General features: G+C 43.8%; 1 long non-coding RNA gene across 1 annotated transcript; it reads left to right on the plus strand.

Annotated features, from left to right (window-relative positions):
• The first annotated feature begins 2,045 nt into the window (after nt 1-2,045).
• LOC144455299 (uncharacterized) lies at nt 2,046-11,391 on the plus strand. Its single transcript, XR_013484032.1, has 2 exons — nt 2,046-2,230; nt 11,122-11,391. It is a non-coding gene; the product is annotated as an uncharacterized LOC144455299 (long non-coding RNA).
• The last annotated feature ends 734 nt before the right edge of the window (nt 11,392-12,125 follow it).

Below are 12,125 nucleotides of genomic sequence, written 5' to 3' on the forward strand. Positions count from 1 at the left end.
CCGGCGGACAGGCTCCCTTGGCCCTGCCCATTGTAACGAGGGATAATGAGAGGGCTGGGCAGACAAGGGGAAAGGGAGCAGGCAGAGCCAAATTCAACAGAGACCTCAAAGCCGGAAGGATTAAGGCAAAGGACTGTTTACACCACGGCTCCTGAAAGCACCTGGTGTCCAGTGGTTTGGGATTTCAACACACAAGGGCACAAGATCCCCAACACTACCTCGTGGCTTCTCTCCACCCTCATCGAACCACAGCCAGGGACGGCAGACTCTGGCTCTGTCACTGAGGGTCAACAGAGGCTTAGCGCTGGCTCCCCACCCTGCCCCACCGCGCAGACCTCTTGGGTTTATGGAGAGGCAGCTTGGCGTGATAGTGATGGTGGTGGTGGCTGAAGGTGTTTACACAGCACTTCAAGCCTTGCAAAGCAGTGCGCACATGACGTCATTCGATTCTCCCAACAACCCTGTGAGGTAGGTTATTAAGATGAGGAAACTGAGTCTGAATGATGTGAAGACCTGAGAGGGTGAACCCAGGTCTTCTGACTTTAAATCCAGAACTCTTTCCATATTCTAAATCTTAAGATACATATTGCTTTGGAAACATTAACAAAAACAAACCCTTAGTTACCAATTTTAACCCTTTGCTGGACTGATAGTTTTGACTCCTCAGTTCTATGCAGAGGAATGAGCAAGGCTGTAAAGTCCACATCTGAGCTCCAGCTTGGTTTACCCACTGGATAGGGTGCCTGGCCTGGAGCCAGGAAGACTCCTCTTCCTGAGTTCAAATTTTGCCTCAGATACTTACTAGCTGTGTGATCCTGAGCAAGTCACTCAGTCTTGTTTGCCTCAGTTTCCTCATCTGTAAAATGAGCTAGAGAAGGAATCGGCAAACCACTCCAGTATCTCTGCCAAGAAAACCCCAAATGGGGCCAGGAGGAGTCAGAAACAGGCGAAGCAAATGAGCAAATGAAAAACAACTTCATGAACTTGGACAAATCAACCTTCCTTGAGCCAACTTTCCTGAGTGAGCTTCAGTAAAAAAAAATAGATGTGATAATATTTTCCCTACCTGTCTCACAGACTTGTGAAGTTTTTACATATAAACATGCACACCCACCATACATATAGTACATATAAACTATAGATAATATATGTGTGTGTGTATGTATGGAGATATATATGTATACTTATTCTACATGTAAACAATTTGTAAACTATAAAGTGCTGTATTACTCTGAGGCTGAATATTCTTTTTCGTCACCTCTTTCCATCCTTTCTCACAAAGTGTGCTCAATTACGTTAGACCTAATTACATTAGACCAGGGGTTCTTAACCTTTTGTGTATCCTAGACCACTTTGTCAGTCTAGAGAAGCTATGGATTACTTCTCAGAATAATGTTTTTAGATGTATTAAATAAAACACAGGTGATGACACAGGAAACCAACTGTATTGACATTGAATTACCAATTTTTTAAAATAAAAACCAAGTTTAGGGACCATGGGTTCAGAACTCCTGCCTTAGACTGAGTTCATTAAGCAAACCTTGTACCTAGTTTTGTGCTCAGTGAGGTGCCTGCTTTCTATTCTATACTGGTTGGAAACTGGAAACTAGCTCTCCAGAAACTCCATGAAAATTTGAACTAGGTGCTCTTGCTGTATTGATTTCCTTTTGCCATTGCCTGATCATTGATGATAATATAGATGAATCATTGAAAAAAGAAGGAAAAAAGTGGAAGGCTTTGTTCCACTGGGGTTTGCATTATGATGGGTTAACACCCTTTCTGCAAAACCCAAGATGACATTTTCCTAAAAACATGATCTTGTCATCACTTGGAACCAATTCTCTACTGCAGAAACTCATGCTAGGGAGTGGACACTGAAAACACTTGGTCAGAATGCAAATATGTATGCACAGAATGAGAAACACACTTCCTGTTGCTCAAAATAGAGCCTTGACAGAGCCCTAAAGTGGGAGAGTGAGAATCTGAGAAAGTTTTCTAAAAATAACAGCACCATTTAGCTCAACAATGGGCCCCATACTGCCGGCCAGGCCAGGAGGATATGTGCCCAAGGCCCTTGGAGAGGGGATGCTGGGATGTGACCCTGAGGGGGCTTGGCCTCATACTCCGTTAAGGGATCTCTCTTCCAAGATCTTTCTTGTCTGTTTGCCAGGTTGTTAGACCAGGAGTCCCTTGGGTAGCCGGGATGTTCCTTGTCACTGTGTTCCCACAGGTAAGTAATCATTCTTCCTCCCTCTCACCATCTTGATTGGACCAGGGGTTGCTTTTGGCATGCACCCTGGTGCCATTAATACTGTCTGTAAGCTCTCCAAGAATAACCAAAGCTTTGGAAGAGGCTGGAGCTACTTAAGGTGGCACCGGGCATGATTGCTCCATGGGCAGGGACCCGGATGCTTGGGTTCTCAGGAGATCCCAAAGGCCTCCTGAACAGCGTGCATCTAGGCAGGCTGAAGAGAGAGCTGAAGCCAGCCCATGTGGGTGGGAAGAGATATTACTGTGCTCGGCAAATATAAGCAACTTAAAAAACAGCAGCTATAAACCCCACTTGCTCATAGCTGTTGAAACAAGGGATTTGGCTGGCGGCAGAGGCCTTCTGTGCCCTGAAGAGGATGTTATTACGGAAGAGTAAGGAGCTGGGGAAGGGAGGAGAGCTCAGGATCAGGAAGAAGGAGGTGAAGAAAAATTCCCCAGGGAATAAAAGGCCTGGTTTCATCTCATCAGTCAGACAGAGGGTTGAACAGAACCAGCCTAACCCTGCCCAGCTCTCAGCTGTTTCGTGGCCATCATTGTTTTCTGTTAGCACTTGGGGTTGAGTCAACAGATCTAGATCTGAACCTGGGCTCTGGCCGTGGCCAGCTGTGGGTCTTTGGCCAAACCCCCATGATCCTAAATCTAGGGTTCCCTCCTTGGGAAGGTGAGGACAGGCCATATGTTCCTTTCTTCAATTCCCTGAATCCCAAATCTGGGATTCCCTCCTTGGGAAGGTGAGGACAGGTCATATCTTCCTTTCTTCAATTCCCTGAAAGGACAAGTGTGACAAAAGAGTTGTCTGTTGGGGTTAAGAGCACTCCACCTGGAGTTAGGAGACTTCAATTCAATTCAGTTCAATTCAACTCAACTCATCTCAGTTTAATTCAATTCAACAAATATCTTTATGTGCCAGGCACTGTGGAAAGTGTTAGGGATTTAGAAATAACAATGAATTGAATCCTACCCTTTCAGAGGTTATATTCTTTTGGGGTAAAACAACAGGTAGTATAATGATGATGATGATGATGATGATGATGATGATAATTGGCACTTATATGAATCTCTAAAATTTGCAAAGCACATTTCATATGTTAGCTCATTTGAGTTTCCTAACAACCCCGAGAGATAGATGCTATTATTATCCCCATTTCAAAAATGAGAGAACTGAGGAAGACAAAGGTTGACTGATTTCCCCAGGTCACATGTCTAGTAAGTGTCTGAGGCCAGATTCTGACTCAGGCACGGCGCTCTGTTCACTAAGCCACGTGTCATTGCTATTTAGTCATGTCCAACTGTACATTGTCCATGGGGTGTTCTTGGCAAAGATACTGGAGTGGTTTGCCATTTCCTTCTCCAGAGTGTCCCCATTTTATAGATGAGGAACTGAGGCAAACAGGGATTCAATGATTTGCCCAGGGGGTGGGGAACCTGTGGCTTTGAGGCCACACGTGGCCTTCTAGGTCCTTGGGTGCAACCTTTTGACCGAGTCCAAGTTTTACAGAACAAATCCTTTTATTAAGGAGATTTGTTCTGTGAAGTTTGGATTCAGGCATAGGGCCACGCTTGAGGACCTAGAGGGCCACATGTGGCCTCGAGGCTGCAGGTTCCCCACCCCTGGCCCAGGGTCACATAGCTATTAAGTGTCTGAGGCTGGATTTGAACCCATATTTTCCTGACTCCAGGCATGGTGCTCCATCGTCTGCACCATCTGGCTAACTACTAAGTCACGTAAACATATACAAAATAAATACCTTATAAATACAAATAATTTTGAGGGTAAGGCAGTTCTAACAAGGGGCAGAGGGTATCAGGAAAGGCTGCATATAGGATGTGGTCCCTGAACTGGGCTTTTGAGGAAGGTGAGAGATTCTAAGTGGTGGATGTGAAGAGGAAGAACGTGGCAGGCATAGGGGAGAGTCTTAGGCAAAGGACCCCAGCGTGGAGGCTGGAGATAGAAGCCCTGTGTGGGGTACAGTGAATAGGCCAGTTTGGCGGGAATGCAGAGGGTGGGAGTGGGGTTTTGTCCAGCTCTGTCATTAATTATAATGTGAACAGCTCACACTTACTAGTACTTTGTGACGTCCAAAGTGCTTTACAAATATTACCTGTCTTGGTCCTCACGATATCCTTATGAAGTGAAGGATAGAGGAATACGGGAAGCATCTGTGATTTCATCCGGGCAGAGAGCTCCCTTTGGGGGAATTCTGTACACTAACACAGACTGCAACCCCAGTGCCACTTGGGAGATAAGGATTTGCCTCAGGAATATGGAAATTAAATGACTTGCCCAGGGAAACTCAACAAGTTAAAGTCAGAAGAAGGATTTCAATTCGGGTCTTGTTGACTCCAAGCCCAAGAAACTACATCTGTGACGTCATCCGCTCCTGCCAGACAGGTTGTCTGCACGATTGTCTTCTCCATTTTCTGGGTGAGGAAAGTGAGGCTTAGAGAGATTTGTGATCAGCCTCAGGTCACAAATCCAGCTTCTCTCTAACTGTTGGCTATTTGGCCGAAGGACAAATCCTTTTCCCTTCCTAGGTTCTCATCTGTAAAATGAAGGAGTTAGTACCCCATAGGAGCCCTTCTGACTCCAATACTGTGTATTTCAAGGGAAGCCGTAAGTAGGTTCAGAGCTGGCCCAGGTGCCAAGTAAGGAATCATCACCCTCATCATCCTCATTACCATCATCATTGTATCAGGGCTGTTGTGAGGATTAAATGGGTTAACATATATAAAGTGCTTTGCAAATCTTAAAGCATTATTTATTATATTACAGTACATTATATGTAAGTATATGATATATATACATATTGTCATACATATTATATATAATAATCATACACAGTATATACTATGTTGATATAATTATAGAACATGTATTGTATTATCATATATGTGGATAATATATAATTATATGTAATATATAATGTTTTAAGATTTGCAAAGCATTTTACATGTGTTAGCCCCTTTTGATCCTCACAACTACCCTATGAGATAGGTGCTAGTCTTATCTCCATTTTACAGACAAGGAAACTGAGGCAGAGAGAGGTTAAATGACTTGCCTAGAGACACACAGCTAGGAAGTGTCTGAGGCAGGTTTCAAACCCAGGCTCTATTCTGTAGCAGAGTTTAGTGAATGGTATCGACAACAATATCCATTTCCCTTGTAGTAAGCAAGCTGGCTCTCTGCCTGGACCTATAGCCTCTCCCCCAATTATAATAAGTGAGCAAGATCGGAAGTATCTTTGAAAAAAATTCCATTTTATTTGATTTTTGGGTCCACATTGTCTGCTTCCTGTGCCCTCCCCCCTCCCCCACCCCTCTCCGCATTGAGAAAGCAAGAAAACACAACCCCCTATAACAAACTCGTATGGTCGAGCAACACAAATTCCCATATTGGCCATGTAAAAAAAAATATGCCTCATTCTGCACCCTGAGGTCATCATGGGTCCTCAAGGGATGGGCAGCATTCTCATGATGAATCCTCTAGAACTGAAGCTGGTCATTGTGTTTGATTGGTTGCTACGTCTTTCAGAGTTGATGCACTTGTGTAAACGGCCCTTCTGGTTCTCCTCACTTCACTCTGAATCAGCTCATCCAAGTCTTCTCAAGCTTCTCTGAACCCATCCCCATCCCCATTTCTTACGGCACAATGGCATCTATAGACCATAACTCAGTCAGCCCTGATCCAATTCGTGGGCATTCCCTCGGTTTCCAATTCTTTGTCGCAACGAAAAGAGCTGCTATAAATACGGGTTCTTTTCCTTCTTCTTTGATCTCTTTGGGATTAGAGCTAGTAGGGGTATTGCTGGACCTATTCCATCTTTAAGAGAAGCCCTACTACTTACCATATCCCTCCCTTAGACACTACCGCTATGTCCCCACCCAGTTGGTTCCCAATGTTTTCCTTCTTTTCTTGTTCTGCCTCAGTTTCCAAGTGTTGCCTTTTGCCCACAATGCCTTGCTTTCTTTCTGTTCAATCCACTGGCCTTCAGTAGAGCCTGGAACCAAAGGATGTTGGCCAGCGTGGGTCCTCTGAGTTGTGTGAGTGAATGGGCTACTGCTGTTAGGAACCTTTTGAGAAATTCTTCCTAGGGGATATGGAAAGAAACCCAAGAAAAGGCCTTTTGAGGATGAGTTCATAGAGAGACGGGAAAGGGAGCCTGACTTATCTCAGCTGAGCAGAAAGACTCCTGAATTGTAAATCTACTGGTTCTGGCCTTAAGCATGAAAGTAGCCCAGCTAGCCAAACAGATTGTTTGCTATTCATTGTTATTCAGTCATTTCAGTTGAGTCCAACTCTTCATGACCCTATTTGGGGTTTTCTTGGCAAAGATACTGGAGTGGTTGCCATCTTCTTCTCCAGCTAATTTGACAGCTGGGGAAACCGAGGCAAGCAACGTTAACTGACTTGCCCAAGGTCATACAGCCAGTAATTGTCTGAGGCCAAATTTGGACTTAGATCTTCCGGGCCTGGAGCTCTATCCACTGTGCCACCTAGTGTGCTTTTCACCAGCTCCTGATTTCCAGGTTATTTTAAAAGAATGGGAGTTTCTAGAGGGCTTTTGTTTCGGCATTTCTTAGTATAGTACCTGGCACACTATAGGCTCCATAGCAAACGTCTGTTGATTGTAACACAAATCATACCACTGCTAGAATTATCTTTCAGATTCAAAGATGCTGGTTGACCAGAAGCTCCTTGAGGGTAGGAAATATTTTCATTTTTGTCTTTGCATCCCCCAACCACCAAGCACCTAGCACCTAGCAGGCCCATAGCAGATGCTTAATAAATGCTTGTTGGATTGAATTCACTATTTCCTGACATCTCTGGGACTCACTCATAGGCACAATGGCAAAGTCTATGTTGGTTCTTTGTTGATTTGTTTGTTTTTCCTTTAACTCAGGCCTGGTACTGTCCGTGGCACAACGACATTTATAATTCCTTCAGAATCACTCAGGTCTAACAGGTCAGATGGGAAAGCACAGGCCTTGTGGGAGATAAGGACAAAAAGTCTGAATGTCAGACTGTTCTTGAAAGAAGTGGAATCTTATCACTCTGGAGGATTGTACCTATTTGAAACTCTAATTTACGGCAGTTACCAATTAATTTAACGAGGCAAGTTAGTAAAAAAAGAAAAACAACTCTTAATTGGTCTAAATCGAAAGTACTTTGAAAATACGTAAAAAAATGCCAAGTTTATGAAATAATAATGAGGAGGCAGAAGATAGTCATGACTTTTGTTACTTAATTAAAACTTTCTTCGTGTCTGAATTATCATAAATTCCTAATTCTGAGTTAATGAGTTTTCACTACTACAAAAAAAAAAGGAATGCCCTAAGAGATACTTCTTTTAAAAAAGTTCTATCGATTTCTTCTTCATCACTTTCCATAAAACCCTCTTGTAACAAAGAGGTGCATTGACCATTTATCATTATGTAGGCACCATTCTGCACCCCTAGTTCATCACCCCTCTGTTGAGAACAGGCAGATGCCTTTCATCCTCAGACCTCTGGAATCAAGATTGTTCCCTACATTGTTGTGGAAGGCATGCCTGGCTCTCCATCTTCACCTCTGCCTTTTGGAATCCCTGGTTTCCTCCAAGACTTAGCTCAAACACTACCTTCTCTGCATGAGGACTTTCCAGTCTCCTGTGCTCCCTAGCTCCCTCTCCCAGGCCTTCCTTGTATATGCTTTCTATATACCAATCTGTATATGTGCATCTTGTTTTCTCTCATTGGGGAAGAAGGGAATAAACATTTATTAAGCACCTCCTATGCACCAGCCATTGAGCTCAGCACCTGACAAAGATTATCTCATTCAATCCTCCCAACAGCCCTGGGAGGCTATTATTGTCACCATTTTTACAGTTGAGGAAACTGAGGCAGACAGGCATTAGCTGACTTGCCTGGGGTCCGAGCTAATGGGATGCTCAGTCTTGGTTCTAGTAGGCTCAACATTTTGTGTCACCAGCTGCCGATGAGAAGGTGAGCACTCTGAAGGAAGAGACTGTTTTGGTCTCTGAACCACAGTGCCTAACATATAGTCAATGCTTAATAGATGCTTGTTGACTAAAGGATTAATTGATTGGATTCTGATGCCTTCCTTTGGCTTCCATGTTCTCCTCCACAACATTGTGATCTTGTATCTGTCGTTATCTTTGTTCTAGCTTGTTCCCCTTCCAATCAGTTCACACAAGATGAGGAGCTCACTCACTTCTTAGACCACCTCACCAGTTTGGGCTGCTTCCTCCATATTTTGAGAAACTAAGACACAGAAAAAATGATTAATTCACAGATTTAGAGGGGGAAGGATCCTTTTACTTAGTTCAACCCCTTTGTTTTATAGACGAGGCAACTGAGGGTCAGAAAAAGTCAGGGACCTGTCCAAAGTCATACAGGTTGTGATTTGAATCCCAGGTTGAATCCCCATTGTTGGGGATCCACCTGACACTTTTTTTCTTTTGCCTATGTTGTGCTGCTGCAAGGAAGTCCCCATGAAAGAAGGTGGTAGAGGCAGCCCTAGAATTCCGGCTTCCTTCGACTAATCCAGGGTTCCACGATTGAAAACAATTCTTAGACCTCGGAGGTCCCCTCCAGTACTCCCTTTGGTGGCCAGTCTCCCACACTGCCCCTTCTGCTGGATTCTTCCCCTGCCTCCTCTGTTGGACTTTACAGCTTCCCTCCCTTGAAACTACCTGGAAATCCCATTTGCTTTCCCTATGGAGAGTGAGGAAGCTTGTATCTTGCAACCTATGTTTGTTTCCTGGATAAATAAGTCTCTTGTGGTGTTGTGGCCAGAGGACTGGATGATGAATCAGGAAGACCTGGGTTCAGATCCCACCTCTGACACTAGCTGTGTGATCACAAACCTCCTTAAGTCTCAATTTCCTCATCTATAAAACAGGCGTCATAATACCTGAGGTGCTGAATTGGCAAGGCTGTTGTGAGGTTGAAATGAAATAATTCATGCAAGGCAGTTAGCAAACTTCAGAGTTTGCTCTATAAATGTCAGTTGTCATTATTCCCATTACCCACTAATCCTGCTATTAAGCTCCCTCTCACCCAGACATCTGCTTGTCTGTTCTTAAGTCCCGTCTGGTAAGGTGTCCCTGCCAGCCAAAGACCAACTCGAAAGCTACTGAAAGCAAAACAAGGAAAGTCACATCATAAAAGATAACGATCTGAATCTCCCTGACTTTAGAAGGGAAACTATGTCATAAAATCTGGCTTCTGTTGCTTGTGATCTATGTGACCTTGGACAAGTCACCTAACCTTGAACCTCAGGTTGTCTTTTTTTAATCTGTAAAACAATGAGGTTGGCCCTGAGGTCACTTGTGGCTTTTGATCCCATGATGCTATGGTCTTTGGATAGTAAGGTGGTTGGTCAATGAGCATGTATTAAGCACCAACTGTGTGCCAGGCACTGTGCTAGGCAAGCACAAGGTATAGAAAAAGAGGCAAAAGACAGCCCCTGACCTTAGTGATTAAGTCATTCAACCCTTCAGTGACCCAGACAGCTCCCCAACACAGAGTTACAGGTTGTTGATGTTGGGGCTTCGTGAGTAGGCTGAATATCCACACTGGGAGTTCCCACACTGATGAAATAACAGTTCCAGCCCAATATTTATATTTTTGTGTATATGTATATGTGTGTGCACATATATACACATATAGATATATGTATACATATACATACATGTATGTGTATATAATTGTTGCTACCTAGAAGGTTTCTGGCAATGAAATAGAACCCTAGATTAGGTATAGGGAGAATCTAACAGGAGCAGCTAGATGGCACAGTGGATAGAGTGCTGGGCTTGGGATCAGGAAGTCTTATCTTCCTGAGTTCAAATCTGGCCACAGACACTTCCTAGCTGTGTGATCGTGGGCAAGTCACTTCACCTTGTTTGCCTCAGTTTCCTTGTCTGTAAAATGAGCCAGAGAAGGAAATGGCAAACTGCTCTAGTATCTCTGCCAAGAAAACCCCAAATGGGGTCACGAAGAGTCAGACATGGAACTGGGGCAAATGGGACTGTTTGATTATGTAGGACTTCCCTAAAAATGAACTTGAGGCTGCGGGTTTTTCTCTAAAACTTCTCATTTCTCTAAGCTGATTCCAAGTCCCACTTGAATCCTGAGATCAACATCTTTCCAACTGTTTAGAGAAATGAAGATGCATATGACCTTCTTCTTCATCAGTGACAGTTTGTTTTCCTTCCAGCACAATGCACCTTTAATTAAAATAATCACTGAGCTTTGTAACTCCCATGTCAACTCTTCAGTTGGCATCTCCATGTTTGAATGAATGAATTAAATGCCCCAGGAACCTGGCTGGGGAAAAGAAGGAGGAAAGAATGGATTTCGGTTTCTTTAAAAGTTCCTTTAGAATGAGTTGGAAGAGCCTTCAAAGGGGGCCAGAAAGGGTGATGAGTATGGGCTCTGTTGAGCATACCTAACTGACCTAGAATCAGTCACAGATTGGAACCTGGAACACAGCAGAAATGATATTTCCTGAATGCCCTTGTTTCCTGGAAGAGGCTCCTACACACTAACAGGATTAGAGTTTCTCACTAATTTATTTTCTCCTGGCTACACTTCTTCAAACTATAGAAAGTTCACCACTGGTCCACTTTTCTCCCAGGCCTGGTTTGTTTCTGTGAACACCTGTGATTTTGAGGGGAGCTGGGAAGGGTTGGGTTTGGGCGAGTTATGAGCAAGATCTGAAATAATAATATTCAATACTTTCTCAGAGGCTCTATAACAGAAGTCTCAAAAAACTGATGGAATCCAGGTGGTCTGGATTTTTTTTTCAGACTGTTTTCTCATAACATTAGTTTTCCATTCCGTTTTCAGAAAGACGCCATTTTTGGTCCGGGAGGCAGTATAAAAAGTGGATGGCTTTAGAGGGAGAAGAAAAGAGCAGGTCGTTGGGGTTTTATCCAATAAAAGGATGGAGTCAATTACAGTTGGAGACCAAGACAGCTTTGTGACACTGAGAAAGCCTTTCAAGCAGTCTGAAAATAATTAAGACATTCATTTAAAGCAAACGCAACAACAAGCTGACAACTCTTCGTCGGGGCTTGGTTTCCTTTTAATTAAACCCGCCTGCTTTTGTGTGATGTACACTTTCTCAGCTATAAAAGAGCAACTTGGCTGCCAGATGCTTGAGGGAGGGACTTCTCTCTTTCCCCTCGTGTCATGTCACAGCATGCCGGGAATGGGTGTGATTGGGTTCAGGTGGATGGGAGAAGCCATCAGCACCAAGGAATGCTGGGAGGTCTGCTTCTGAATCCGTGAGGGCGACTTTTGGTTTTGCTTAAAAGCTTTTTGATATTTTAAATGAAGTCTTTTAAAAGTTCCTGTAGAATAAGTAGGCAGAACTGTTGATGTGGGCTGAAGAAGAAGGCACTGGGGCCCTCTGGGAGAACCTGGCTATTTTGGAATCAGTCACAGATTGGAACTCAGAGCGTGGCAGAAACAGCGTTTCCTGAATGGCGGCGTTTCCTGAATGGCCTCGTTTCCTAGAAGTGGCTCCTTCAGATGCCCTAAGTACCAACCCCTAAAATTAGAGCCCAGGCACTTTACCACCTATGTAGGTCTTCAGGGAAAGGAGTCTAGGATAGGATGGGGAAAGGAAAAGGAAGGCCCTTCAGGGGTCATCTAGTCCATCTCCTTGCCTTCAGAGCTATCCCAGTAGACAAATGAGAACCTTTTCTATTTTCAGACACTCTTCCTTTTCCAGAAGAGAGTGTCTCTGCACTGCTGATAGCTCACTTTCTATGGCCCCCTTTTATCTACTCTGTATTTACCTTGAATGTTTTAATACAATAAAAAAAAAACCCTACCTCTCCAAAGTC

Source organism: Phascolarctos cinereus, unplaced genomic scaffold (genome assembly GCF_003287225.1).
Source record: "Phascolarctos cinereus isolate Bilbo 61053 unplaced genomic scaffold, phaCin_HiC Scaffold_9;HRSCAF=440, whole genome shotgun sequence".
NCBI lineage: Eukaryota > Metazoa > Chordata > Mammalia > Diprotodontia > Phascolarctidae > Phascolarctos > Phascolarctos cinereus.